This window comes from Phyllobates terribilis, unplaced genomic scaffold (assembly GCF_046119375.1).
Source record: "Phyllobates terribilis strain yellow unplaced genomic scaffold, ASM4611937v1 Scaffold_5__5_contigs__length_657084704, whole genome shotgun sequence".
Classification (NCBI taxonomy): domain Eukaryota; kingdom Metazoa; phylum Chordata; class Amphibia; order Anura; family Dendrobatidae; genus Phyllobates; species Phyllobates terribilis.
The window spans coordinates 273446701-273474128 of NW_027362765.1; the positions used below are offsets into that span (position 1 = coordinate 273446701).

General features: G+C 48.4%; 1 protein-coding gene across 1 annotated transcript in view; it reads right to left on the bottom strand.

Annotated features, from left to right (window-relative positions):
* Nucleotides 1–27428, bottom strand: part of MBTD1 (mbt domain containing 1) — an 81088-nt gene that overhangs the window by 13652 nt on the left and 40008 nt on the right. The gene's annotated exons all lie outside the window — the stretch shown is intronic.

The window sequence follows — 27428 nt, forward strand, 5'->3', positions numbered from 1 at the left end:
CCCCTTGGGGACCATGGGGTGCGGATTACCTAGCGTTTAACAAGCGTTTCCGCTGTGGAAAATCCGCAGCATAAACGCTTGAAAAACGCTACGTGGGCACTCAGCCTAAGACCCCACAGGCAATAATGAATGCAGCTCTATAGAGTGAGAGCCTCGCCCAACACCCACTCATACGTTTGCTTCCTGGACCCCTGTCAGTGTGTGCAGGGGGTGGAGTATTGAGTGGGGCTTTGTAAAAATAGAAAAATAAAAACCTATGTACACAGCATAATTTGAAAAATAATCTATTTTTGCATTTCTCTAATTGGGGAATAAGATAATTTTTATGTTCCCTATTTTTGGCTGCTTATCACCAGACTAATGAGTGAAATACTCTTTTGTTGGGTGATCGGATCATTTATTCCAGCATAAAAATAATTGTTGTCTGCATCACATTGCCTGATATACGCCCGTCTAAACAGCCTCAAAAAAATGTCTCTAATCTGGTGAGCCAAATGTATCCATGTATTAAATGGACACCCATCCACTTCAAGATTTACCATGCAAGGCCCTGGCCCCACTATCAGTATTTGGTCAGTATTTTTTCTCAGGAGTGGGAGCCAAAACCAGGAGTGGGTGATAAATGCAGAATTGGTGACTTGTTTCTATTAGGGTAAGGGTGCACATTCAGGATGTGAAGCAGAAATTTCACAGCATTTCTGCATCTCCTTGGCAGGAAAACACTGCAGAAAATCCATGTGTTTTTTTCCAATGCATTGTATAGGCAAAAACGCACAAAGAATGGACATGATGAATTTTTTTCCGCACATGAAAATTCCTGATCATGTGCACAGACCTTGCAAAATGTCATAGGAAGTCATGGGATAAGGTATGCAATGCATTTCTGGCCCAAGTCCGTGCTGAAAAACGCACCAAAAAAGCACTGTGAGCACATAACCTTATACCTTTTCTCTGATTGTTCCTCACCTGGTTTTGGCTCCCACTCCTGAGAAAAAATACTGACCGAATACTGACCAAATACTATAGTGGGGCCGTGGCCTAAAGCCAATAGTTGAACTTAGGTGTGGCTGAAGTAGAAACGAATGGCAGATAGATACTTTTTCTTAAACTTTGTGGCCGCATGACCTCGAAAATTGAAAAATGTTGTGGTGACAGCTGACTCGAAGTTCGGGTTCTAGTACCCGACCGTACTTTTAGTCCAAAGTTCGGTTCGGGTACCAGAACTTGAACCCCATTTAAATGAAAAAGGATCTGAACTTTGGAGCTGTAAATGTCTCTATCTCCATCTCCAAACATTAAAATGGACTACAGGGATTAGTCAGTGTTCAGAGTTTACCACCAGACACTAAGTGTCCGTTAGGAACCCCGAACTTTTAAGTTGGGGTTCACTATTCATTACTGACAACAAATGAGAGTGCATCTGGAGCAGGGATGGATATCTACCTCTCTGAAATCTTATATGTTAGTGTAGAGACTTACACTTATTTCTAAAGAGCTTTGCAGTGAGCTTTTTAGGGATTACGGTAACTCTTCCTGGGGGAAAGTGGCCACTCTACAGGTGTAGCCAATTAAATATTAATTACATGTCAATATGGAAGAATTAACAGATCAAACTGCAAAGGGAATTGTACTGAAGCATTTCTTCTTTCAGGTGTCGCATACACCAGGGTCATAAACATGGTGTAGACAACACGTACACTTCTAAATGAATCCCCTCCTCAACTCGTGTGTCAGTCTGTCAGTTGATTATAATAAGCAATATAAAAAAAATTATCCCAGGCAACAAGCACTTAAAAATAAAAAAAAAAATAGTGGTCAAACACTTAATTGATGGTGGTGGTGCAACCCCCGGTACCCTCGCCATTCAGCTGTTACTGGTGGTCAGAAGCTCTCGGATGCTGCTGGAACACAGCAGCTCTGTCATTTCTTTAGTGGCCATAGCAGATCCACCCACAGGCCATTATAGTTTTGGCAAAGTTGTTGCGTTTCGGCAGCATTTGAGAACTTCTGACCACCAGTAACAGTGGGGGTGCTGGGTGTTGTACCCACACTGATCAGATACTGATGGTTTATCCCAAGGATTGGCCATCAATACAAAAAAATAGTAGTGGCCAGTCTCTGTAAACTCACATGGCTTCTATTGACAAGCATTCACACTTAGAATTTAAATCAGAATTAGTACTTCTTTGTGTCTGGATAAATAACAAAGGCATGGTTTCCTGTACTCTGAATACAGATGGTGGTCCTGGTGAAGCAGCGGAAGAGGGAGGTAATCAGACGCCCCCAAGAGGATACATTAACACCTATGTACTCTGGACAAATTTTATTTTTGAGATTGCCTTTTTTTCCCCACCTTCTCTTAGTCCCAGTAATCTTTTTTTTATTTTTCCTTCGAAATGGCCATGTGAGAGCTTGTTTTTTTTGCAAGAAGAGTATGTTTGAATGACATCACTCATTTTACTATACAATATACTGGAAAACAATTGTAAGTGCACCAAAATGGCGAGATTTTTTTTTTAGGGTTTTGTTTCCATATCCCTCATCATGGGGTAAATATGACCTGGTAGTCTTCTTCTATAGGCCAGTATGATTATGGCAATACTGGTCGGGTTATTTATTCATTTTAACAAATTTGTATTAAAAAAAAACAAAACCTGCTGTTGTCGATTTATTTTACGTGAGGGCTTGTTTTTACAGAGTAGCAAACTTTTTTTTTATTTTTTTAAAGATACCATTTTGAGGTACTACATACATATAATATTTTGATTGTTTTTATTGCATTTTGAGTGTAAAATGCAGCAACTGAAAAAACAAACAAAAAAACATGGCAATTCTAGTGTTTCATGTTTACAATACATGTTTACCGCACAAGTTAAATAAATTTATATTTTGACAGATCAGTCTTTTAAACGACATGGCGATACAAATAATGAAAAAAAATAAAAAAATCCTATTTAGTAACAGAAGGGGAAAAAAAAAAAAAAAGGATGTAATTAGAAATTTTTAACGTGCCTTTTGTGTGATTGCACCGGTGGGCATCTGATCACTTGTTTTATATACTGTAATGCAATTAAATTTACTAAATAAATATAATACATAGATATCTATATCTATATACACACACACATACATACATACATACATACATACAGTCTCCTAGGAAACCTTCACTATGGCATCCCTTCAGCACCCCGTAATCATGTCCATGTCTTGGGTGGGCAGACAGGCGCATGGAACCTGTGCCATGAATGCCGCGGTCAGATTGAAAGCAGCATGAGGATGCTGGGTATGGTGTGGACTCCTCGTGAGCCCCCTCGATTCGTCTGCACCCATTGCATTACATAATAGTACGCCATGTAGTGGAAATGGGTTAATGTACTATTCTAAAGTGAATACATCACTTTAAAGTCCCAATTAACTCCTTAAATGGGTCTGAGGATTAGATAAAATATGGCTTCATGTATCCAAAAACAGCACCATGCCTGGAGATTGATTGTGCCCGATACGGCAACTTGACAGACTGTAAATACCTAGTTTACACGGTCTAAAAATTACAGTATTAGAAAAATAAGGGCTGTTTTTTTTTTTTTTGAATTTTGAAAGAAAAAGGACACAGTACACATGTGCTCCCAGTGTCCACATTACAGTGCATGTTGTATGTACATTTCCTGCAAAGGTAATTCTTGTCTTGGTGTTCCAGGAGCCATAACTGAATGAGACCAGACAGAACCCCCACAAAACAGCAGGGGCTATTACACCTTTTCTTACTTTAATCCATTAAAACAAAAAGTCATGGGTTTGGACAACTCGAGTGATAACGGACATAAGCCTAGGTAATGCTGTGCAGGACGCTGCAGCCATACAAGTGTGAAACAGAAGCATACATGGGTATAAAATGCTGTTGTACAATTTAGCATTAATACGTTTCTTCACTAGAAATAAGGTCCCAAACCCTGAAGGGTCCTACACTCTTATTCCTTCCTCACCATTATTTATAATGAGCACCTTTGTCTGCAAACTTAGTTTTCTCCATCAAGTGGTGAAACAATTCATCGCTCCAGAGAAGGGATTTGGACTTTGAATCCAGTGGTAGCAGGCTTCACATGTCTCCAGCCGGCGCTCCACACTGTGCATGCAGATCTTAGGTAGGTGTACGTTCCATCTGAGCACTTCACCTACAGTATACATCAGGAGCTTGGCCTGACATACTCTTACATGCCCAGAGGACCCAATTCCCCAGATAGAGGCAGTGTTCTATCAACCTCAGTTCGGCCTTTATGCGCCAACATATTGTCTAACTGTATAGGAAATCATAGCAGACTGTGCTTTCCTACGAGAGCTAATGCAAAGAAATGTATACCTTGCAGTTTGTTCCTTTACCTTGGGTCACTATGGTGGAAGGATGCCTTGGCAACCATCCTGACGGTGGCCACTGTCAGATGCATATTTCTAGGGCAGGGATGTCAACTCAAACACACACGAGGGCCAAAATGAAAAACTTGGACAAAATCACATATCCAGTATACATTATAATGGACCCCACAAAGTCCTCCATACACTATAATGGCCCCATGTAGCTTTCCATACAGAATAAATGGGCCCCACATAGTCCTCCATACAGAATAATGCCCCCACGTAGGGGTGGTGGTTCTGGTGTTGAGGGCAAAATAAAATCACCCTGCGGGCCAGATTTGGCCCGCGGGCCAGAATTTGACATGTGTGTTCTAGAGCGTATGCATCTGACAGTAGGCAAACGTAGTGTGGACCTAACAGCCGTTTGACTATGACACCCATTCAATGAATGTTCTGACGCACAGTACTGGTGAACAGTTTCAGGAACTTCAGTGGGTGATGCAATAGAAGATCAGCAATTTCTATGAGCCATGCACTTCAGAACTTGGCTACCTCTGCATGGTTTACTGCTTTATGGCGGAGCTGCTCTTACCCAGAAATGCTTCCACAATTACAGCACAGTTGTCCAGCAGATAAAAACATTCGCAAAATAATATATGTGGCAAAGGTGGCATTGAATGACCATGCAAACTAACTGGCAGTAGTATGGCCTGTACTGCAGCTGTGGTTATCTTTGGAGGCTGCTCCGCTCTGTGCTTCATTTTATGAGCCAGTATGAGTACAAGTGTCTCAGTAAAGGCCCCGTCACACTTAGCGACGCTGCAACGATCCCGACAACGATACGACCTGTCAGGGATCGTTGCTGCGTCGCTATGTGGTCGCTGGTGAGCTGTCAAACAGGCAGGCTCCCCAACGATCAGGGGAGCAGCAACATCGTGGAAAGAATCTTTCCACAATGTCCTGCTCCTGGTTACCAGCCTGCTGAAGCAGGAGCAGGCTGGTAACCATGATAAACATTGGGTTACTAGGGGCACACGCACACCTAGTAACCCGTTGTTTATCATGGTTACCACTCTGCTACGGTGAGCAGGAGATTACCGCTCACTTTAGCAGGCTCGTAACCATGATAAACAGCGAGTTACTAAGTGCGCGTGTGCCCCTAGTAACCAGATGTTTATCATAGTTACCAGCCTGATCGCTGCTCCCGCTGGTCACACACAGCGATGTGTGCTGACCAGCGGGAGGGCAATGACCAAAAAATGGTCCAGGACATTCTGCAGCGATCAGCGACCTCACAGCAGGGGCCTGATCGCTGCAAAGTGTCACACATAGCGACATCGCTGGTGAGGTCGCTGTTGCGTCACCAAAACCGTGACACAGCAGCGATCTCGCTATGTGAGACGGGGGCTTTACACTCATTGTTTTATAGTCTTTGTCATAGAAGATAATGACAGAAGATCACAAGGTTATCTTGGGCTGCCATTTACAGAATGAAAGGGCCCCATAGACAGTTAAAACCGGTTTTTGCTCACAGCTTCTAGAATCAACTCTCTCTTCTCCCCAGATTTTACCTAGACGTACATAAAGCCATTATTGGGTACAATTGTGACTCCACAAACTACATCTGGTCTATCTTTGCAACCTATATTTTCAGTCCTTTAGGACCAGATACATTTTAGACGGTTTCAAGTTATCTTATTTAAAACAGGGGAAATACAGACTGCTGGAATACGATAAGATGCCACTGTACCCATAGATTACAAAATGCCATATTTATATGCACCATGACCATAGGCAGATCAGTCATATCACTTTTGTTACCCCATACGAGGGCAGCATAGATTAGAGAGAGATGCTTAGTTAGAGGATACTTTATTTTCTATTATTTGATTATGTATTTTCATGTAAAATGAATTCACTGAAAAATCTCAAATTCAATCCCAGAATAAATAAGAATCACTGAAATAGATATTCATTCATAAAACTCAACCTTTATTCAAAAAATTAATCAACCATAACAATACATACTACCTACCTAAAGTGCACCAAAGCAATGCAGATTCTGAGTATAACTCCAGGAGATAACTAATACAACCCCTGGCAAAAATTATGGAATCGCCGGGCTCGGAGGATGTTCATTTAGTTGTTTAATGTTGTTGAAAAAAAAAGCAGATCACAGACATGGCACAAAACTAAAGTAATTTCAAATGGCAACTTTAGGGCTTTAAGAAACACTAAAAGAAATCAAGATTAAAAATGTGGTACTCAGTAAGGGTAATTTTTTACAGACCAAGCAGAGGGAAAAAATTATGGAATCACTCAATTCTGAGGAAAAAATTATGGAATCAAGAAAAACAAACACACAAAAGAACACTCCAATACATCACTAGTATTTTGTTACACCACCTCTGGCTTTAATAACAGCTTGCAGTCTCTGAGGCATGGACTTAATGAGTGACAAACAGTACTCTTCATCAATCTGGCTCCAACTTTCTCTGTTTGCTGTTGCCAGATCAGTTTTGCAGGTTGGAGCCTTGTCATGGACCATTTTCTTCAACTTCCACCAAAGATTTTCAATTGGATTGAGATCCGGACTATTTGCAGGCCATGACATTGACCTTATGTGTCTTCCATCAAGGAATATCGTCACCGTTTTTGCTCTATGGCAGGATGCATTATCATCTTGAAAAATGTCATCATCCCCAAACATCCTTTCAATTGATGGGATAAGAAAACTGTCCAAAATATCAATGTAAACTTGGGCATTTATTGAAGATGTAATGACAGCCATCCCCCAGTGCCTTTACCTGACATGCAGCCCCATATCATCAATGACTGTGGAAATTTGCATGTTCTCTTCATGCAGTCATCTTTATAAATCTCATTGGAACGGCACCAAACAAAAGTTCCAGCATCATCACCTTGCCCAATGCAGATTCGCGATTCATCACTGAATAGGACTTTCATCCAGTCATCCACAGTCCACGATTGCTTTTCCTTAGCCCATTGTACCCTTGTTTTTTTCTGTTTAGGTGTTAATGATGGCTTATGTTTAGCTTTTCTGTATGTAAATCCCATTTCCTTTAGGCGGTTTCTTACAGTTCGGTCACAGACATTGACTCCAGTTTCCTCCCATTCATTCCTCATTTGTTTTGTTGTGCATTTTCTGTTTTGGAGACAAATTGCTTTAAGTTTCCGGTCTTGATGCTTTGATGTCTTCCTTGGTCTACCAGTATGTTTGCCTTTAACAACCTTCCCATGTTGTTTGTATTTGGTCCAGATTTTAGACACAGCTGACTGAACAACCAACATCTTTTGCAACATTACGTGATGATTTATCTTCTTTTAAGAGTTTGATAATACTCTCCTTTGTTTCAATTGACATCTCTCGTGTTGGAGCCATGATTCATGTCAGTCCACTTGATGCAACAGTTCTCCAAGGTGTGATCACTCCATTTTAGATGCAGACTAACGAGCAGATCTAATTTGATGCACGTGTTAGTTTTAGAAATGAAAATTTACAGGGTGATTCCATAATTTTTGCCAGGGGTTGTGTGTTATATATACACATACATATACACAGGAAAAAGGTCTCCAAGTATTTTTTGGAATAAAGGTTAAAGGGATGGTCCGAAGGCAAAAGAGGGATTTTTGGTACTCACCATAAAATCTTTCTTGGAGCCTTCATTGGGGGACACAGGACCATGGGTGTATGCTGTTGTCACTAGGAGGTTGACACTAGGCAAAAAAGAAAAAGCTCCTCCTCCGCAGTATACACTCGCCTACAGGCATCAAGCTCACCAGTTAGTGGCTAAAGCAGTAGGAGGAACTTAAACAATTAACTACGCAATGCCCAACGTGGCACAACTGCGAAAACTATTAGATGCCCAACAGGGCCCACTGTACCTATGCCCAAAATCAGGGAGGGTGCCGTGTCCCCCAATGAAGGCTCCAAGAAAGATTTTACGGTGAGTACCAAAAATCCCTCTTTCTTTATTGCTTCATTGGGGGACACAGGACCATGGGACACCCAAAAGCAGTCCCTAGGGTGGGAGAACAAAAAAAAGGTAGCCAGACTAAGTCTGACTGCAGGCAACTGCTGCCTGCAGAACCTTCCATCCAAGACTGGCATCAGCCGAGGAATAAGTGTGGACCTTGTAAAACCTTGAAAAGGTGTGGAGCGAAGACCATGTTGCGGCCTTACAAATCTGAGAAGCTGAAGCCTGATGGCTGAACAGCCCAAGAGGCCCCCACCGCCCGGGTGGAGTGAGCCCTTACCCCCAGAGGGGAAGATTTGTCTGAGACGCGATATGCTTCCAAAATGGTAGAACGTATCAAACGGGCGATTGTTGACTTGGAAACAGGGAGACCCCTGCGATGCCCCTCAGGAACGACAAACAGGGCGTCCGAACGTCGAAGGGAAGCAGTTCTAGAAAGGTACACGCGTAGAGCTCTGACCAGATCCAGTTTGTGCAGGGATTTCTCCCGGGGGTGCACTGGGGCCGGGCAGAAGGAAGGCAAAACAATGTCCTCATTGATGTGGAAAGAGGAGACTACTTTTGGCAAAAAGGAGGGCACTGGCCTGAGCACTACCTTGTCCTGATGGAAGGTCAGAAAAGGCAACCGACAAGAGAGGGCTGCGAGCTCTGCAACCCTCCTAATAGAGGTAACCGCCACCTGAAAAGCCACCTTCCAGGAGAGAAGAGAGGCTGAGATGTCCTGAATGGGTTCAAAAGGGGGCTGTTGAAGGACGCTCAGGACCATATTAAGGTCCCATGGATCCACCGGGGGGGCGATAAGGCGGCGCCAGGTGAGCCACCCCTTGCAGAAACGTCTTGACCGGAGGATGGAAAGCCAAGTTACGCTGGAATAGAATAGACAAGGCCGAAACTTGGCCTTTGAGAGTGCTTAGAGAGAGTCCCGCTTCCAGGCCAGACTGAAGGAAGGCCAAAATGACCAGTAGTGAAAAGGACATGGGAGCTAGCTGATCCTTTTCGCAGTGATGAAAGAAGGCTCTCCAGATTCTGTGGTATATGCGCGAGGTTGCGGGTTTCCTGGCACTAATTAGGGTCTGGATGACATTGTCCGCAAAACCAGCTTTCCTCAACACTGCGGCCTCAATGGCCATGCCATTAAATTCAGAGACCGAGAACTCTGATGAAGAATAGGTCCCTGAGAGAGGCTGTCCGGACGGTCCGGCAGTCTCCAGGGGGAGTCGACGAGCAGGTTTACTAGATCTGCGTACCAGATGCGTCTGAGCCACTCCGGAGCTATTAGAATTACCGGTACTCCCTCTGTCTTGATCTTTTTGACGATCCGAGGGATCAATGGTAGAGGGGGAAAAAGATAGGGAAGCTGGAACTGAGACCATGAGATGATTAGCGCGTCTTGAGCGATCGCAAGGGGATCGCAGGACCGGGCTACGAAGGATGGAACCTTGTGGTTTAACCATGACGCCATGAGGTAGACGTCCGGCGTGCCCCATCGTAAGCATATCTGATGGAACACCTTGGGATTGAGAGACCATTCTCCTGAGGCAAGGCCCTGCCGACTGAGGAAGTCGGCCGCCCAATTGTCAACCCCTGGAATGTGCACTGCTGAGATTGCTGGAACAGTGTTCTCGGCCCAAACTAGCACTCGTCACCTCTTTGAAGACGGACTTGCTGCGTGTTCCTCCCTGACGGTTTATGTACGCCACTGCCGTGGCGTTGTCCGATTGTACGCGGACTGGGAATCCTGCAAGAATGTCCTGCCAGTGACGCAATGCCAGGTAAATTGCCCTTATCTCCAATATATTGATTGGTAGGGAGGCTTCGTGGAGACTCAAACGGCACTGCGCTGTGTGGTGGAGGAAGACTGCCCCCCAACCTATGAGGCTGACATCGGTTGTGACCACCTGCAAGTGAAGTGGTAGGAATGACCTCCCGGGTCTGAAGGAAGTAGGACGAGTCCACCATAATAGTGACCTTCTGACATGAGGAGGTAACCTGATGCGTCGATCTAGAGATGACGGGTTCTTGACCCATGCCGACAGAAGGGCCAGTTGAAGAGGCCAGGTATGGAACTGGGCAAACAGGACTGCTTCCATGGCTGCCACCATTTTTCCCAAGACACTCATGCACAGGCGAAGGCAGCGTGGACTCGGGTCGGAGAGAAGGTGAATCCCCCGGAGAGAGTTTGTCTTCTCCCTTGGAAGAAGGACCCGGGCATGGGTCCTGTCGAACTGCATCCCTAGAAAGGTTAAGCGCTGAGATGGGACCAGGGAGGATTTGTCTGTGTTGATCAGCCAGCCTAAACGAGAAAGTGTGTTCAGGGTGATCTGGAGACTGTGGAGACAGTCCCTGAACGTGGGACCCTTGATCATTAGGTCGTCGAGGTAGGGGATAATTACAATCCCCCTGGCTCGTACAATGGCCATGACAGTCGCCATTACCTTTGTGAAAACCCTCGGGGCGGAGGCAAGCCCGAAGGGGAGAGAAGTGAACTGGTAATGTGCGTTCTGGAAGGCAAATCGAAGGAACTTCTGATGTGGTGCGCAAATTAGAATATGAAGATACGCATCCTGAATATCCACTGAACATAGGTATTCCCCGGCCTCCATCGAGGCGATTACCGACCTGAGGGACGCCATTCTGAAGTGCCGTACGCGTACCTGTCGGTTTAGTTGTTTGAGGTCTAGGATCGGACGTAGTGAGCCGTCCTTTTTTGGAATGACGAAAAGATTTGAGTAGAAACCTGAACACCTTTCTTGAAGGGGGACTGGAACTATAATTCCTGATTGCAGAAGGGAGGCAATGGCCTGAAGGAAACCGGGAAGTAGAGATGGATGCGGGTGGCGGGACCTGAGAAATCGTGTTCTTGGTATGGCGTTGAACTCGATCTTGTAGCCTGATGTCAAGGGTCTCGGAACAGAAGAAGACGTCCGCCCACCCTGGGAGAAATGCCAGGTGGGAGTGACCTGTCATGCTGAGGAAAACATGTTGGATCATGATCGGGATCCAGAGGGCTTGGAAGAGCGACCCTTTGCGCGCCAGCTGGGAGTGGGCCTAAAGGTAGGCTTACGTTTGTCCTGCTGTGCTGGAGTACGGTCCTGTTGAGAGGAGGATCCTGGTTGAGGGAACTGACGAAAGGACCGGAACTGAAGGTAACGTTTTCTAGGAAAAGGGCGATTAGGTCTCGGCTGAGGAAGGGAAGTGCTCTTGCCCCCAGTGGTATCAGAGATGATCTGGACTAATTTAGACCCAAACAGTCTGGAGCCCTGAAAAGGGAGATTTGTTAATGATTTCTTGGAGGCCAGGTCGGCGTTCCAAGCCTTCAGCCAACGAATCCTACGTATAGCGGTGATATTGCTGGAGATGCGTGCTGAACAGGTAGCGGCGTCAAGGGACGCCGTGAGGAGATATTTCCCTGCGTGGGCGATCTGATCCGCTAGGTCAGCCAGATCGTCTGGGGAAGCCCTGGAGAGGATGCCCTGCCTAAGCTGTTTGGCCCATGAGGAGACTGCCTTTGATACCCAAGTTGAGGCGAAGGAAGGACAAAAGGAGGTGCCAGCAGCCTCGAAGGCAGACTTAGCCAAGGCCTCAACCAGTCTATCCGTAGTGTCCTTGAGGGAAATACCGTCTGGAAGGGACAGTACCGTCTTAGCCGAAAGACGAGAGACAGGAGGATCCACAGAAGGGGACTCCGTCCATTTGCTGACGAGGTCGTGGTTAAATGGGTATAGCATGTCTAACTGCTTCTTTCCAGTGAAGCATTTGTCTGGATGCTCCCATTGTTTTTGAAAGACACTATCAAATTCTGAATGGTTAGAAAAGGTGCGTGCCGGGCGCTTAATTCTCTTGAAGCAAACAGAGTAGTCCTGAGAAGGGCTCTCGTCATCTTTAACATGCAGAGTGTGATTGACGGCCGATATAAGGCTGTCAACCATGTCCTGGACTTTAGAATATTGGTCCGTGTCGGATCCAGAGTCAGAATCGGATTCCGTGTCCGATCCCGGAGCGACCTCTAGGGAAGAGGTGTGAGATGCAGGGAGCAATTTGGAGTCTGGAGAGCTGGAGGATGAGCTTGTGTGAGTCAGTTTCTGAGAACGTGCCCTCGGTCTGCCCTTAGGAGGGGGCAGGGGTGCCTGCGAATCGTCCGTTGGAACGTTCGGAGCACTGGTGGCCGTGGATAGCATGGGCAAGTGTTCTAGGACCTGCACCAGAGACTGAGATACCTTGATGAGATCAGAGACAGACTGGGACATAGAGACAGCCCACTCCGGAGGAGAGGGGAGTTACCTCGTCCTGGGCAGCAGGGGGGTCTTGGGGTGCCAGCATGGTGGGAGGCCTGCAGGTCGAGCAAAAGGCAGTTGTCAGACACGCGGGGGACTTAGTACTGCAAAGAGCACAGGCGTAGTATGTGACTGTGTGAGCGGGACAGACAGAAAGCTCACTGGGTTTGGGCATATGTGCCTAACCAGAAATACCGCTGAGGAGGGAGCCTGTGTTGTGAGGAGGTGCCAGAGTAGGTCCTACCCGGTCTGGAATGTGCACGGTCCCGTATCCCCCGGAGAGTCCAGAGCCGTGGAGACAGGAGCAGGGCTGCGGTGATGAGGCAGTCAGACAGAATGCTGCTGCCGGAGCCAGACCGAGAGCAGCGTAGAGGGGCGGAGCGTGTTGCCCTGAGCGAGCTAAAGCTCCGATAGGTAGAGGGGATGGGGGCGGGCTTAAGAACTTGGCCGCTGATAGGCCCCCGGGATAAAAGTGGGCTTGAGGGAAGCGTCATAACGCTCCACAGTCCTGATTGGCTGTTTTCTGGGAGGGGCGTGTACCCACCCGAAAGAGTAACGCCCACCTCGACCCGCCCCCCGACAGAGAAAGCGCAGGCAGAAATGCAGTGCAGAAAAAGGACAGAGAAACAGGGAGGGAGGGGGGGGGGGGGGTGGTGGCTTCTGTGGGGGACGCCATTGAGTACGAGGCCCTCGGTTCTCTTCCCGATGTCTGAGAGGAGAGGGGGCGTGGCCAAGTGCTGCAGTAGGTAAGAGTCGGCGGGGAAATGAGATGCTTCCCTTATTAACCCAGGATTTACGGGCCCGTGCATAGCTGAGATGTGAGGGACCTCGGACTGAGGAGGCAGCAGGGAGGGATTGTACCTTTCCTGATGACTGTTCTTGCTCCTTCCCTCTGAGGATGTACACAAGAGGTCCTCCGTGGATAGGGGGGATCCTGGCTTTTCCTCCTTCCCGTACTGACTGGTCCTGGACAGTGCAGGAGACGGTGTCGACCACAGAATCTGGGGGAAGGTCACCGTAGTGACCACCGTCTCCCTCCCAGGCTGCTCCGAGGAGGGGGTTGGGGTGGGGAATGGGCAAGGACTGGCCACCAAGAATCACCCTGAGACACCCGAAGGTGACAGGGGATAGGTCCTGCCCAGCGGGTCCGAGAGTGGGCGATGTGGGGGAATGCCACACTGCTCTCTCGGTCGCTTGAGAATGGGGATAACAGGGGACGCAGTGTTCCCTGTTATCCCTGAAGAGCTGTATCTGAAAAATAAAGAAGAAATGTTAATAAAACACAACAGGGTTGAATCAGTAGGATACAGGTCTACCTCCTACAGACACTAAGCTTAAACTGGTGAGCTTGGTGCCTGTAGGAGGGTGTATACTGCGGAGGAGGAGCTTTTTTTCTTTTTTGCCTAGTGTCAACCTCCTAGTGACAACAGCATACACCCATGGTCCTGTGTCCCCCAATGAAGCGATAAAGAAAGTAAGTTTTATCTAAATCAATATCTATTTGATTCCATAATCTAAATTATTTTCTAATATACTAAATTTAAAAATTCCCTACCGTTCCCCAAAAACACCATCTAACTGCTATTCAATTTCCCCCCACCCCCCTTATCGCAGCACCCGCACTCTTGTTGGCACAGATCTACAGTAATGAGCTGGCAACACATTGGTGTTACAATACCTGGCGTACAGGTCTCTGCGGGGTACTGTAACACCGCCGTGTTGCCGACTCTTTACTGCAGATCTGAGCAGACAAGAGAGCGGGCGCTATCACTGTGCACATCGCACAGTGCAGGGACAGAGCAAGGACCAGCCTCACTCCTGAAACGAGTCTGATGACGCTTTGTTTCAGGGAGGGGGCAGAGGCTGTGGTGGTGAGCTTCTGCCACCTGCTCTGATGACGCTTCGTTTTCGTATCCCAGGACGAAATGAAACACTCAAGTAGTCAGACAGGAAGTAAAAAAAAAAAATTTTTTTTAAATAAAATAATAGAATAGCAGTTAGTGTAGTTAAGGAATTTTTAAAGCAAGTATATTAGAAAATAGCTTTGATTATGGCATCAAATAGATGGATTTAGATAACATTTACTTTTGCCCTTGGACCTTCCCCTTTAAGTTTTATGGATGTATACATGTTCATGTAGAAAGAAGTTTACTGAATTTTTTTTTAAGCAAATTAATTTATTCTCCATGTAATTATAAGCCTGGATGATCATTTTTAGAACTGTGAATTGTGCCATTCCTCCGTGGGTGGGCACCAACACACTACATCACTGTCCAATCAGTGCTGATCGTGTCTGACTGTACAGACACCCTTATTGGTAACATGCAGTTACCAATGTATAACTACATTTCTTGGAGTATCAGAGGAATGGTAGAATGCCGAAAAAAGAGGCGCTCCAAAATTGAAGTTTCATGGGGAATTCAAGTAACTAAACTTTTATTTACTCGTTGATCAGCCTTTACAAAGTGATGCTTCTTTCTAATATACTTTATTATCTTATTCTGCCTCCTTCTATCTCTAAGACCATTTTGAAAGCGTTGGCTTGTCTGCCTAACTCATGTTAAGGATACATACAATTAGACTAATGTCATACAAACCCAATGATATTGATGGGTTTGGTCGACAGTCTAAGGCTATGTGCCCACGTAGCAGATTTGATGCAGAGCGTTTTTGCCTCTCTCTGGCAGAAAAAAAACGCATGCAGATTTACATGCAGATTTACATGCGTTTTTTCTGCCAGAGAGAAGCGTTTTTTCGGCATTTTTACATGCATTTTTTCAAGCACTTTTCCAAGCGATTTTGAGCATCACTTGAAAAAGTGCTTGACAAGTTGATCACACAATATAAATCCATGCAACCGGCTTGGATTTATAAGGTGTGAACAACTTAGATGCTTTAAATGCAGCATCTATAGTAAAAAAAAAAAAAAGAATTAAAAACGTTAAAAAAAAACAAAAAACAAAAACCTGTATATTCACCTCTCTGGCGGCCACCGGTCTGCTCCCGGCAGCGTCTTCTCTTAAGCGTCCCGCAGTGTACTGTCAGGACCTGCGGTGACCTCAGTCAGCTGATGGTCACGCGACCATCACCTGACCGCCGACGTCAGCGGTCGCGTGACCATCAGCTGACTAAATGACGTCACTGCAGGTCCTGACAATACACTGCGGGACGCTGAAGAGAGAAGACGCGGCCGTGAGCAGACTGGAGGAGACCGGGGGCCGCCGGAGAGGTGAATACACATATATAACTTACCAGTAGTGTTGAGCATTCCGATACTGAAATATCGGGTATCGACCGATATTCGCGGTATCGGAGTTCAGATACTGAGTTCCGATACTTTTAGAATATCGAATACCGGAATCGGAAGTTCCCATAATGCCTGCGCTCTGCAGTGTCTCTGAAGGATGACAAGCTGGATGGCAGCGCTCAGCTTACTGTACTTGTCATTTAGTGTAAAGGATTTATTTAAAAAAATAATAGTGTTTTCATGCACCGTCTCTTTAAAAAAGCCGGCCGGCAATTCAGCAGCGGTACCCGACAATTTAGAACAGAAAGATAGAGCATCACACATCCAGCTGCATGTCCAATGCGGAGTTCATTGGACATGAGCTCACCTCGTGCACGTCACTGACAGCGTGGGAGAATTCTCCTGATGAAGCGCCGAGTGCAGGAGAATTTTCCCACGCTGTCAGTGACGTGCATGAGGTGAGCTGAGTTCATTGGACATGAACCCGGCTCATCTGGATGCCATCACAGCCAGACACTGAGGAGCGCAAGCATGCCTACGCTTCTCAGTGTCTGCGGCATGGCAAGCTGGATGGCAGCGTTCTGCTGCGATCCAGCCTGTCATGTGAATGTAGCAGAGCTGAAGCTGTCGTGGGAACCATGGAAAGGTAAGGATGATGTTGCTTTATTATTTTACTTTTATTGCAGGAGATCGTTGGCTTCAGCTGGAATGGGCGTGACGGTAAGTATGGTTTAATTTAGAACAATAAAGAATTGTGTGTTTATTTCAATTAAAGGACTTTATTCTGGGTGTTCATGGCGGTCATGTCTAATATTGGCGTGACCCCATGAATTTCGGGCTTAGGGCCAGCTGATAATGCCAAGCTGGCCTTAACCCCTTTATTACCCAGTGAGCCACCGTACCAGGGCCCTGGATGAGTTAGGTACAGCGCCAGAAGATGGCGCTTCTATGAACGCGCCATTTTCCGGGGTGGCTGCGGACTGCAATTTGCAGCTGGGGGGGGGGGGCACAGAAAGCTTGGGCCTCCCTGCGCTGCAGATTCCAGCCCCCAGCTGCCTAGTTGTACCCGGCTGGACACAAAAATAGGGCGAAGCCCCACGTATTTTTTTTTAAATTATTTCATGAAATTCAAGAAATTATTTTAAAAAAATTGACGTGGGCCTATGTAATATAAAGGTGCCGTCATGCGTTCAGAAAAAACACATTACCGGTAAGTAATATACGTGTTTTCCTGTCACCCATGACGGCACAACAAGAGAATTACAGAGAACTAAGTATGTGAGGGAGGGACCACAGCCTGCAGAACCCTTCTCCCAAACGTGAGATCAGAGGAGGCAGAAAGGTCAAGTCTATAGTGGTTATAGAAAGTGGACGGAGATGACCATGTGGCCGCCTTACATATTTGCTCAATGGGCACGTCCGCCCTTTCTGCCCAGGAAGCAGCCATGCCCCGAGTAGAGTGGGCTTTCAAATTGTCAGGGGGATCTCTGCCTGACCCCGTGTAGGCCTTCGCAATGGCTTCCCGGATCCACCTTGACAGAGTGCCTTTTGAGACCCTCAATCTCTTTCGGGAGCCCTGGAAGAAGATAAAGAGAGACCTATCCTTCCTCCATGAGCTTGTGGATGCTAAATAATGTATAAGGCATCTCCTGACATCCAAGGTATGAAACCTTTCCTCCTTGCTATTTTTGGGTTCAGGACAGAAGGATGGTAGGGCTATCTCCTGAGACATATGAAACCTAGAAACCACTTTAGGTAGGAAAGCAGGGTCTGGTCTCAAAACTACCCTATAGTCTAGCACTAGGTTAAGAGGTGGATCTGCCGACAAAGCCTGTAACTCACTAACCCTCTGTGCTGATGTTAAGGCCACCAGAAGTACTGTTTTTAGGGAAATCCTGGAAATCCACTTGTTACCGGCCAGATTATAACTGTATAAGGCTCCCAAGGCAGAGATTTGGACCTTTAAGGTGCTCACTGCTAGACCCTTTTGTAGCCCACTTTGAAGAAATTCTAAAATGGCTGTAATGGGACCCCCCCCACCCCCAGGGAAACTCCCTGAGATGACAACAAAAACTTCTTCCAGACTCTACTGTAAATCTTGGTAGTGATTGGCTTCCTACTCTTTAGAAGAGTAGTGACTAGATTTGATGAGAAACCCTGACCTTCTAGCAACGACCTCTCAAGTTCCAGGCCGCTAAGTGCAATCCTTTCAGCTGAGGATGGAATATAGGCCCTTGAACAAGAAGGTCGGGAATCTCTGGAAGAATCCAGGGGTTCGTGATGGACATGTTTCTAAGCCAAAAAAACCACGGCCTCTTGGGCCAGAAGGGGGCTATGAGGACCATTCGAGCCTGATCCTCCTGAATTTTCCTCAACACCGCTGGAATTAGGCACGTTGGGAGAAAGGCATAGGCCAGACTGAAATCCCACCTGCACTGGAAGGCGTCTACTACTAGCGGGTTCTCTAAGGGATTCAGTGAGCAGAACTTCTTTGCCTTGCTGTTCTGACTGGTTGCAAACAGGTCGACCTCTGGAGACCCCCACATGGCCACTAGCTGGCGGAAGATTGAGAAATTTAAAGCCCATTCTCCCTGCAATAATGGCCTGCGACTTAGAAAGTCTGCCTTCATGTTGTCCTCTCCTCTGATATGAAGGGCCCTTAACGAGAGAACTTTTCCCTCCACCAGCGAAAATATTCTCCCCGCAACTTGCATTAGTGACCTTGAACAGGTTCCCCCCTGGTGGTTCACATAAGCCACCGCAACCTGGTTGTCGGACAGAATCTTCACGTGATGACCTCCTAGTAGGGGCAAGAAGCTGATCGGTGCTTTCTATACCGCCCGTAACTCCCACAAATTGGAGGACTCCAGACTCTCCTCCTGTGACCAAGTCCCCTGTATCGGGTGGTTGTCCAAGTGCGCCCCCCATCCCCTGGGGCTGGCGTCTGTAGTAATCACCCTGGTGAATTGGGGAACCCAAGAAACGCCTGTCTGGAACGTTCTTGTCTCCAACCACCAATACAGAGACTGAATCACGTTCTGGGGGCGAATTAGCCTGCTTTCTAGATGTCCCCTCAGGATCACTTCGTTTCTTAGTGCATCCCATTGGAACTCTCTTGAATGATATTGGGCCCAGGGTACTGCGGGGATGCAGGAGGTGAGGGATCCCAACAGAGACATTGCCCCCCTGAGAGTCATGGCTGGGTCCGCTATTCTTGCTGAAACTAGATTCTTTATTTTCTCCCTCTTTTGGTCGGGGAGGCGGCATTCTTGCCGAATCGAATCCAGCGTAAGGCCCAAAACACCAAGGTTACTTACCGGTAGCCGGTTTTTCCTGAGCGAGAGGATCCGCCCCACCAAGGACAGGAAACCGTCTGAAATAAAAGGGCGGCACCTCTCCCTCGCTTCAGTTGTTTACAGAGCATTGAGAGGACCTCCCTAAACAGGTTAGGCACATAACCAACACCACAATATACATATACACACCACCCCAAACAGTGCACACCAGGGTGTGAGAAACATAGAAAAAATAAGGGGGGGAAACTACGGGTGCTGTCATGGGCTCAGGAAAAACCGGCTACCGGTAAGTAACCTTGGTGTTTTCCCCTCCCCCATGACAGCACACCTTGAGAGAATTTTGGAGAATTTATGAGCACCCTAGGGAGGGACCACCGCCTGAAGTACCCTTCTCCCAAAGGTGAGATCAGAAGAGGACAGATCCAACCGATAGTGCTTAAAGAAGGTGGATGGTGTAGACCAAGTAGCAGCCCTACATATCTGCTCGATCGAGACGACTGCTCTCTCTGCCCAGGAGGTTGCAACGGCTCTGGTGGAATGAGCCCTCACATTGTCCGGGGCTGGAACCCCTGTGGACGTATAGGCTAAGCAAATGGCCTCCCTGAGCCACCTAGAGATGGTCCCCTTGGACACCCCGTGACCTTTCCTACACCCTTGAAAGGCCAGGAACAGAGAACAGTCTTTCCTCCACGGACTAGTCATGTGAATGTACTGTAGCAGGGACCTCCTAAAATCTAGGCTATGGAACCTGACTTCCCCTGGGTTCTTGGGATTGCTGCAGAACGAGGGTAGCACAATCTCCTGACTACGGTGAAATCTAGATACCACCTTGGGAAGGTACGCTGGATCTGGCCGCAAGGTGACCCTATCCTCAAAGATTTGTGTGTAAGGAGGATTAACCAAGAGGGCCTGCAGATCACCCACCCTACGGGCTGACGTTAAGGCCACTAGGAGGATGGTCTTAAGGGTGAGAATTTTTGGAGAAACCTTGTGTAGGGGTTCGAATGGTTCACTAGTAAGAGCGTTCAAGACTAAATTCAGGTCCCAAAGAGGAACACCCATGGACCTAACCGGTCCTGCTCTGGCACAGGACTTGATAAACCTCGAGATACACCTATTCCCAGCCAGATTACAATTGTAGAGTGCTCCCAAAGCTGAAACTTGAACCTTAAGGGTCCCTGTAGCTAGACTCAGGTCCCGCCCCTTTTGCAGAAATTCCAGGATCCCCCTTATCGGAGGTTTGCTCGATAGCGGGATATCTATAAACTCTAGGAATTTACCCCAAACTCCGCTATAAATCTTGGTTCTAATTGGTTTTCTACTAAGCCTGGTGAAAACCCCTTGCTACTCAATAGTGACCTCTCAAATTCCATGCCGAAAGATGGAACCCCCTGGCCTGGGCATGGAATACTGGTCCCTGCATGAGAAGGTCCGGCCTCTCTGGTAGAATCCAGGGATCTGACACAGACAGTCGAAGCAGAGAGAACCAAGGCCTCTTGGGCCAAAAAGGGGCTATCAAAATCACCCTGGCGCCTTCCTCCCGGATCTTCCTCACCACTACTGGAATCATCACTAATGGCGGAAAGGCATAGGCCTTCCTGAACCCCCAAGGAATCTGGAGGGCATCTACGGCATGGGGATTTTCTGCCGGATTTAGGGAGCAAAATCTCAGCACCTTTCTGTTTGCCCTTGTGGCGAACAGGTCTATGTCTGGCTGCCCCCATAACTGGACAATCTGATGGAAGACCTCCGGGTTCAACCCCCACTCCCCCTGTCTTAGGGTATGGCAGCTTAGAAAATCTGCTTTCACGTTTTCTACCCCCTTTATGTGAAGGGCGCTGAGGGATAGGAGGTTTCGCTCTGCTAGACCAAGGATCCTGTCTGCCACCACCATCAGAGGGCGTGACCTTGTTCCTCCCTGGTGATTCACATAGGCTACTGCTGTCCGGTTGTCGGACCTGACCTGGACATGGTGATTTTGGATGTGAGGGAGGAAGCCCCTGAGGGATCTTTCTACTGCCCAAAGCTCCTTTAAGTTTGAGGATGCTCCCCTCTCGTGGTAAGCCTAGTGACCCTGTATTGAGAGTTCTGCCAGATGACCCCCCCATCCGGAACTGCTTGCGTCGGTCGTAATTACCCGATCTACTGGTCTGGACCATTGAACGCCTGCGGTCAGATTTCCCCTGACTGTCCACCACGAAAGGGAATCTACTACTTCTGGGGAGAGAGAGAGAGCCTGCCTTCTAAATGCCCGTTGCAGGACCTCTGTGCTGACAGGACCTCCCACTGAAGCCGCCTCATATGCCCCTGGGCCCACATTACTGCTGGGAGACAGGCAGTCATAGAACCCAGGAGGGACATTGCCTCTCTCAGAGACATCTCCGGAGCTTGAATGGCCTTCGAGACTAATGCAATCAACCTGCAGATTTTGTCCTCTGGGAGGAAGCAGGTTTGGCGACGAGAGTCTAGGATTAGACCCAGAAAGGTCTGAGTCCTGGAGGGGGTTAGTCTTGATTTTTGGAAATTTACTAAACCACCCCAGCTGATGCAACACTTCCGTGACCACTAGGAGCTGACTGGAGCAGTGGGCTTCTGTTTTCCCTATTATCAAGAAGTCGTCTAAATATGGCACGATGACTACATTCTTGATCCGTAGGAAGGCTGTCACTTCTGCTATTAATTTCGTAAATATTCTCGGGGCAATGGAGAGGCCAAAGGGTAGGGCAGCAAACTGAAAATGCCTCAGCTTCCCCTAAATAAACAGGGCTACTCTCAGATACTTCTGATACTCCGGATGGATTGGGACGTGATAATATGCGTCCTTCAAGTCTATTACAGCCATAAAGCAGTTGTGATGTAAGAGCTTCACTGCCGAGCTTACTGACTCCATCTTGAAAGTCTGGTTTTCTACTACTTGGTTCAGACTCCTGAGGTTGATGATGGTCCTTAAGGACCTGTTTGTTTTTTTTATCATGAATAGTGGGGAATAGAACCCCCTCCCTCTCTGTGTTGCTGGTACTTCGAGAAGGACCTGCTTTCCTACTAACTAACACTTCTGTTTCCAGGGCTAATTGTTCTTCCTGGACCTTTCGTAGGGGGGTAACCACAAAGGTCCGCCAGGGGGTCTGGCTGAACCGGATCTTCAGGCCCCCACTGATAATTTTCAGAATCCAGGGGTTTGTTTTTATCGCGTCCCAAGCTGGAAAAAAGTGGGAAAGCCTTCCACCCACTTCCAGCCTGGCGTCATTGGGAGGATCTCTTCGAACTCGAGGATGGTCCTCCAAACACGTAGCCAGATTCTTTTTTGGACTTGGCTTCCCATCTCTTTTTGTCTCCCGGAGGACGACCCCGGTTAAATTTTCTCCTCCGAAAACTAAATCTTCTTGGTTCCCCCAAAAATCCCGGGAACCCTTTGCTTTTATCGCCTGCTTTTTCTAACAGGTCTTCTAACTTTTGGCCAAACAGGAGTCTACCGTCACACGGGAGGGAGCACAGTTTCTGTTTCGAAGGTAGGTCGCCTGGGCAACCTTTGAGCCACAAGGCCCGCCTGGCTGCGTTGGATAGTCCCGCTGCCCTAGCTGACAGTCTGACCGAGTCAGCTGAAGAGTCGGCCAGGAAGGCCGATGCTGTTTGTATTAGAGGTAGCTCTGCAAGTATTGCCTGTCTGGAGACCTTTTTATCTTTAAGCTGGTCTTCCAGCTGTTGGAGCCACACTATCAAGGACCTCGCCACACAGGTGCTAGCCACCGCTGGTTTTAGGCCGCCTGCCGCCGCCGCCTCCCACGTGTGGCGTAGGAAGGAGTCAGCTCTTTTATCCAGTGCATCCTTTAGGACGCCATAGTCCTCCAAGGGCAGGGAAGATCTTTTCGATGACCTTGCCACAGTCCCGTCCACCTTGGGGATCTTATCCCAAGGTTCCGCATCCTTCTCTTCGAAGGGATACCTTCTTTTGGAGAAGGAGGGTAAAGCCCCTGATCTCTCAGGTCTCCTCCACTCCCGGTCAATGAGGCCCTGAATTTTACTGTTAACCGGAAATGAGCGTCTCTTCTTCTCTCCCAAGCCCGCAAACATGATGTCCTCCCGGGATTTAGATGCTCTCTCTTCCTCCAGACCCATGGTTGATCTTACTGCCCTAACCAGTCTGTCTGTATTCTCAATGGGGAAGCAGGGTCTACCGCCCCCCGATGAGGAAGAGGACGATGAATCCCACTGCTCCTCGGACTGGGAGGAATCAGAGACGGAGGAAACCTCTCTACGGGGTCTTTTCTTCCCTCTAAGGAACCCTTTCAGGGACCCCTGAACTTCTGCATGTACTATGGACTTTAAATTTGCAGCAAAATCCCGGGAATTCTCAGCTATGGTTTTTGGTCACATAGCCCTGGCAAAGTGGTTTCTGCCACTCTACTGAGAGCTTGGCAAAGGGCACATATTCTATGCTTTTGCTTGGCACTACTCTTCTTAGGCTCCTAAAAAAAAAGGAAGCACATAAGAGACTTCCCGTTACTAACCAGTGACATTCACGAAGCTCACTCACCCCCGGAGGTCACAAACGGGTATCGGATTTGGAGGCTGTTGCGGAACCGATGATTCCATTCTGGATGGTCCCGAGGCACTCGAAGCCTTACTCCTGCGGCTGCCACTACGATTACTCGAGCGGCTGTCTGTATACGATGCATCCCTCTGCTTTTTCTGTTGCTGAGGTGGGGGGGTAAGCTGCTGCTCCTGGCTATCTGGATCAGCCATGTCTCAGAAGCGCACCACGCTTCCAGGATAGCTCCCCCCCCCCCCCTTAAATATAGGGCCATCCAGCCTCCTCCGGTCTGTGGGCCCTCCCCCTTCCTCAGGCCAGAGCTCCGTTGAAAAAAAACGGCCTGGGATGCTCCGATGGGCGCCGCCATCTTGGATCGGCGCCGCCTCCTGACGTCACCCAGTGCGCCGCTCCCAGCGTGCCCTGCGCCGTGACGTCAGGCGCGTCACACCCGGAAGCGTTCCACACTGCAGGGGGAGGACGGCGCCGCGGTCTCTGGGACGACAGAGCCTGCCTCACCGCGTGCGCCCCGCTCGGCGCAGAGACCCCAGGGGAAGCTGCGGACGGCGCTTCTGGGATACTGAACCCGGTGCACAGGCCAGTGCCCGCTCTTCCACACCGGGACAGCCCCAGGTAAGTCTTCTTTCTTCCAGACAGGTTCCCCATCAAGGACAGGAAACCAACTGAAGCGAGGGAGAGGTGCCGCCCTTTTATTTCAGACGGTTTCCTGTCCTTGGTGGGGCGGATCCTCTCTCTCAAGGTGTGCTGTCATGGGGGAGGGGAAAAAGATCTGAGTAGTGAGAGGGATCAATTTGGATTTTTGTAGATGTAAACACCATCCTAAGTCTAAGATGGTGCATACCTGATCAACCTGGCCCAGACAGTGAACGTATGTTCTGCCCACTATCAGGAAGTCGTCCAGATACGGAATGACCAGTCTGTCTTCCTCCCTGAGATGGGCTGTAACCTCCGCTATCAGTTTTGTGAATATGCGGGGCGCCACTGCCAGTCCGAAGGAAAGCGCTCTGTATTGGAAGTGCTTGATAATTCCCTGCATATTTACGGCTACCCTGAGGTATTTATGAAAATTGCGATGGATCGGCACATGATAGTATGCGTCCTTTAGGTCCAATACTGCCATGTAGCAGCCACGAAATAGAAGGGTTATAGCTGATTTTATTGTCTCCATCTTGAAGGACGGAATGTTCAGGAACGCATTTAGCCTTCTCAGATTGAGGATGACTCTGTATGAGTTGTCCGGCTTTTTTATAAGGAATAAGGGGGAATAAAACCCCCCTCTCTCTTCTTGTGGAGACACCTCTAGCAGGACATTCTTTTGTAGGAGAACTGATATTTCTTCCTCTAGTGCCCGTTGTTCTTGTAGAGAGGATCTTGGGGCAGTCAGAATAAACTTGTCTGGTGGATTCCTCCGAAACTCTAGCTTTAGCCCTGATTTCACTAAATTGAGGATCCACCTGCTGGAAGAGATCTTTTCCCAGGCTGGAAGGAAGAGAGAGAGCCTCCCCCTCACCTGGGATAGAGTGTCACTTCGGCGGCTTGCGACTATCCTGGGAGGGCCCGCCGAACAAAAATACTTTCCCTTTTCTGGAACGATCCTCCCATCTAGATTGTTCCCCGGACACCCTCCTGCGGCCAAATTTCTTCCTCTGAAAGGACTGCTTGAAGGATGGGATGGAAGGCTTAGGGAACCCTTTCTTACGGTCCCCCGCTTTCTCTAGAACTGAGCCCAGAGAGGTACCAAACAGAAAATCCCCCTCACATGGAAGAGAGCATAGTTTCCCTTTTGCCTGTATGTCCCCTGGGCAACACTTCAGCCAGACCGCTCTACGGCAGGCGTTAGACAGGGCCGCAGATCTTGCCGCTAGTCTGGCGGAATCTGCCGAGGAGTCTGATAAGAAGGCCGCTGCTCCCTTCAATACCGGCAGAGAGGCCAGAATGGAGTCCTGTGACTCATTGCTTTTAATCTGGTCCTCTAACCTGTCCAACCATACCATAAGGGACCTCGCTGTACAAGTTGCCGCTATGGCTGGCTTCAATGCCCCCGCCGACGATTCCCAAGTACCCTTAAGGAAGGTATCTACCTTCCGGTCCAGCGGGTCTCTCAGCATCCCTGAGTCCTCAAAAGGGAGGGAAGATCTCTTAGAAGCTTTGGATACTGCCACATCCAGCTTCGGGGCCTTACTCCAGGAAGCGGTATCCTCCTCACTAAACGGATATTTCCTTTTGAAGGAGGATGGAAGGGGGCCCTTTTTATCCGGCCTATCCCACTCTTTCCTGATAAGACCCTGCACTTTATCATTAACAGGAAAAACTCGTTGTTTCTTGCGATCCAAGGTGCCAAACATAATATCCTGCAGTGACTTCTTTGTTTTCTGGTCAACCAACCCCATTGTGGACCTGACTGCTTTTACCAAGCCATCCACATTTTCCAGGGGAAAACCATGACCTGGCCCTGCTTCGCTATCCGAGGAGGAAGAGTCAGTGGAGTCATCCAACATTCCCTCGTCGGACTCAGAGCCTGAAAGTCGGGGTGGAGTTTTTGCTCTATGGGCCTGGGATGGTTGGGAAAGGGATTTTAACGATCTCTCTACCTCAGACCTAACCAGAGTCTTTAAATTTGAAGAAAAAGTTGGGGCTTCCTCCGCAATGGTCTCTTCAATACAGGACTGGCATAATCTTTTGGGCCAATCATTCGTTAGGCCCCGTTCACACAGGGCACATACTCTATGCTTGGACTTCTCTTTACACTTCTTAGGGACATCCTGCCCATTACCGAGGGAGAGGGAGAGGGAGAGGGAGAGGGAGAGGGAGAGGGAGAGGGAGAGGGAGAGGGAGAGGGAGACAAAACAGAAAAAGTCTACATTAATACGTCGACTTTCACGTAGCTCACTCACCACCCAGTAAACAAAGACAGGGTACCGGAACGGGAGGCAGGACGGTATCAGATACTTCTCCTCTGGAGACCGCGGAATCATCAACCCTGCTGGAGCTATGCCGGCTGGATCTGGAATCCTTGGCATTGCGCGTCCCAGAACATCCACTGCTCCTACTCTGCGCTGGACGCTGCTCCTTGGTACGCTTCTGGTGCAAAGGCTGCTGTGGCTGCGCCATCTCCCCGGGCTGCTGCAGCATGGACTGCAGCTCTTGCAGCTGATGCAGTGGGGAGGGCTGCTGTGAGGCCATTACTTCACGGCGCCGCTGCCTGGCCGGTGATCTACCCTTAAGTACCTCCATTGTGCTAGGGAGATCACCGCCGGCATCCCCGCAGCTTCCGGTACCGCCCCCCACGGGGGTCAGGAGGCCCCGGCGCGCGACTTCCGGTTTCGTCATCTCCCGTCGCGCCCCGTGATGTCACATCCAGGACGCGGGGTTGCCGGCCATCATGCTGTGGAGGTGCCGCAAGACCACCGCCCACACGCGGGGAGACCACATGTTGGCGCTCCCCGCAGCGCTTCCAGGATTCACGGGACCGGCCGCAGCAGAGACTGTGCCCTGCCAAACCAGACCGGCCCCGGCCCAGGTAAGACAACGGTCATTCTTGCGCCCGATGAGAAGAAAGGTCCCCCATCAAGGACAGGAAACCACTGAAGCGGGGAGAGGCGCCGCCCTTTTTTATCTTGAAGGTTTCCTGTCCTTGAAGGGCGGATCCCCTCTCTCGTTGTGCAGTCATGGGTGACAGAAAAATACAGGTTTTGTTTATTTTTAACTTTT